The sequence below is a fragment of the Rutidosis leptorrhynchoides genome, chromosome 9, assembly GCF_046630445.1.
Source record: "Rutidosis leptorrhynchoides isolate AG116_Rl617_1_P2 chromosome 9, CSIRO_AGI_Rlap_v1, whole genome shotgun sequence".
Classification (NCBI taxonomy): Eukaryota; Viridiplantae; Streptophyta; class Magnoliopsida; order Asterales; family Asteraceae; genus Rutidosis; species Rutidosis leptorrhynchoides.
Window position 1 is genome coordinate 67,151,280 of NC_092341.1, and position 3,423 is coordinate 67,154,702.

The 3,423-nt window shown below is 33.7% G+C and overlaps 1 long non-coding RNA gene across 2 annotated transcripts; it reads right to left on the reverse strand.

Annotated features, from left to right (window-relative positions):
- Positions 1 to 329: 329 nt before the first annotated feature.
- Positions 330 to 3,178, reverse strand: LOC139867543 (uncharacterized). Of its 2 annotated transcripts, XR_011765871.1 has the most exons (5): positions 2,971 to 3,178; positions 1,968 to 2,409; positions 1,505 to 1,591; positions 815 to 1,400; positions 330 to 524 (listed from the first exon to the last, which is right to left on the reverse strand). It is a non-coding gene; the product is annotated as an uncharacterized lncRNA (long non-coding RNA). The 2 variants fall into 2 exon arrangements; XR_011765870.1 differs by lacking the exon at positions 2,971 to 3,178 and having other exon boundaries at positions 1,968 to 2,477.
- Between the last annotated feature and the right edge of the window lie 245 nt (positions 3,179 to 3,423).

Sequence of the window (3,423 nt, forward strand, 5' to 3'; positions counted from 1 at the left end):
TATCTAAATTGAGATCCTACAAAACAGGAAAAACATAACGAGTAGGGGCACATGCTACCCACGTATTCCATTTATTTTAGTTCCAGCTACACCACAACTTGAAGACCAAGTCAATTCTTTGAATCAGAATTAATTTCCAACATATGATTCATATTCAGTTTAAGCCGTACTTAATAATAATAACTAGGTTGTGGTTCAGTGCGCGCTTCGCTGCACGTTTTCTTATCTGGTTTACATTCAGTTTTAGCTTTCGTGGATTAATACATATAATTTACACATATAGAGCATTACATTTATCATTACATAGATGATTCATACAGTTTGCACATATTAGTGTTCTCATACAGAGATATATAGGCATGTAGTTTACATGGACTATTAACACCGCCGACAAAACAAAAAAACACACCTGCGGTTCCGCTGGCGACTCTCTTCACCTCCGTCGCTTCTGAGATGAAGAAAAAGCTCACCACCACCAACAACGTCTCATTCCGGCAATTATGGCGACCTCACACGCTTCATTCCTGAGTTGGATTCAATAAAAATTAGGAACCTACTGACGTGAAAGGAAAAGAAACCTACAGACATACAACATACGGAATGCTATTTACGTAGTGTTACATTGTGTTCCTAGTTATTATAGTGAGTATCATGGCCAAAAACAAAAACAAAAAAAAAAAACAAAAAAAAATAGTACACTTTGGTCTTAACAGAACAACAGCAAATAAATCTCCACAAAAAAATACAATTATTGTGCTACTAACACACATACTATAAATTATGTATAAAGTAATGTGAATAGAAAGAAGCTTACATAGTCGTCAATCTTTGTAGAGAAGAATAGATTTTATCCACACGTTCAACACATGTAAATAGACGATACAACGATTCGTGTATCACTTCTGGATCGTAGCTCTTTCCTCCCAAAATAGATATAGGTCCAACATGTTGTCTCTTTATTTCTCATAACATCAGTCATAGTTTGAAAGTAAAAATACACACACTCTTTCATATATCAGGTTGTGCTCATACTTAAAGTGGTAAATCAAGAATTAGTAGATGTAAAGATAGAAATATTAGAACCTGGTGGTGGTAAGTGGCAGCTGTTGTGTTAGGTCTGGAATATTATAACGTATTTTCACATTCTATCTACTTGCTAAATAATTTATAAAATAGCAGTTAATCAGAGCATTGAGTCAAAAGATGGGTGCCTAATTCCATTAAATAATTATTAGTAAACATCAAGTCTCCATTAGTATATTTTTAACCTCTAAGGTAGTAAATACAGTAGATCAAAAGTAGTCATAAACTCGCATGTGCCAAAACAAATAATTAACGATTCAAACCTTATAGCTTATTGGAGAATCGGTCTAAGGTGCTAGAGGGTATCAATTGAGCACCTGAGATAACATGATATTTAGCCAGGGATGTCAGTATAGACAGTTCAACTATGATGTTGCAACTGGAACTAATTATATAGTGTGAAACTGAGAGAAACGTTTACCTGACTAAGTACAAATCCTTTCAACATGTTTTTTAAATCTGCCTTCCTTTCTCTATCAAGTCTCTGTATTTCATTCCTATTATTTTCCTGCATCAATCAAAATGACATACTATTAGAGCTAAAATATATGATTTGGTCCCAGTCATAAAAACATGTAAGCAGGAACTACACAAATCAGCTACAATATAGACATATCAGTACATTTGGGAGTGTATGTAATTAATGCACCAGTTTCGGACTCAAGTGACCAAGATTAAACAATGGTTACTTAGGTTGAAACGTATATAACAGTTTAGGCTACCATCGATAACGAAAAACGCGAACCAAAAAACAAAAAAATAGAATGTTGCTTTCACAAATGGACGTTCAAGACATAAGCGTTAAGCATTTGGAAACAGTAACGATACTACTCGTAATGCACTTGAAACTTAAATAGATTTCGACTATGTTCTAAGTTCCATACCTGATAGCATAATATAAAGGAAGATATCACATGACAAACTCATTAGATATTATCAACAAATTAAATTGTTGTTCCTGTGACAAAAACAAAAATATTGTTGGCACACTTAATATTCAATAATAGCCAAAAAAAAAAATTAATTAATATAGCAAACTTCCCCTATTTTTCACACGGTGTTCACTCTGCAGTCGAATAGCCAAAAAAAATCATAATTAATAAAGCAAACTTCCCCTATTATCCACACGGTGTTCACTCTGCAATCGACCCTTTATCATAAGCAGATGGATGTTTAACAACTAAATGTAACTACACATGCTGACAAAGAAATGGGACATATTGATGAAGGTAGGAGGCTGTCTTTCCACTGGTGAAACAACACACCTCAAATTTCGACTCATTTAGAAAACTGCCTATAATTTGACTTCAACACAGCATCTGTTGACTAATAAATATGGCAACAGGAAATTATTTCAGTAAACTAAAGACATACGTGAATAAAAAATAGCTTAAACAGACACATGAACAACCCATTTGGAAATCTGCCTATAATCTAAGTTCAATACAGCATCTATTGACTAATAAATATAACAGCAGCAAATTATTTCAGCAAACACATGTTTTAAATGTGTACCTAAAAAAACTTAAAAATTGTTCAAGGTCACATGATTTGAACATACCAACTCTAACATTCCAACAAATACTACTACTTTTCCAAACTTACTAAAGAATGCATCTACATTTTACTTTTGTTATTATCTTAAAAACAGAAACAGAAAGCTACAAACAAAATTATTATCGAATTCAAATTGATAATTGTTCTACCAATTCGAAAAAAATCGAAAAGCTATTACAAACCCTAACAAAATTATCTAGCAAAAAAAAAATCAAATAATAGCGTACCTAGGGTTTACCCATTTAAATCTTATTGAATTCAATAACTTAGCAAACAAAAACATATTGTTCACCAAACTCTGAATGACAAAATTGATAAATGCAAAAATACCTGTATTCTTGACATGCGATTAATTGCCGCCATTGACCGATTTAGTTGGAGTATTTAGGAACAATTCAAAGCTTTGATCGGTGACCTAAAAGATAAAACTTTGTACGATTGTGTTTCGAAACTCGCTACGAATTTATTGGTGGTGGTCTCGTCGGATAATACGGCCGGAATCCAGAGCAATTGACCATCAAAAGGGAGTGCGGTGCTTGAGTTTTCAACAGAGAAAAAGAAGCGGCGGTGTCTGTGTTTAAGAGAGACAGAACTCTAGTACAATTGACAAATAAATAAACCCCACTAAAAAAAGGTTACTATTCCTACCAACCAAAACAGCCTAAAACGACATTTAAAAGGGGAAGTGGGTGACTTTTGTTTCACACAAAACGGCAAGCCCATGTTACGCTAATATAATTATTGAAATAATGAGATGATATGTTAGCCGCACATTGCTGCGGT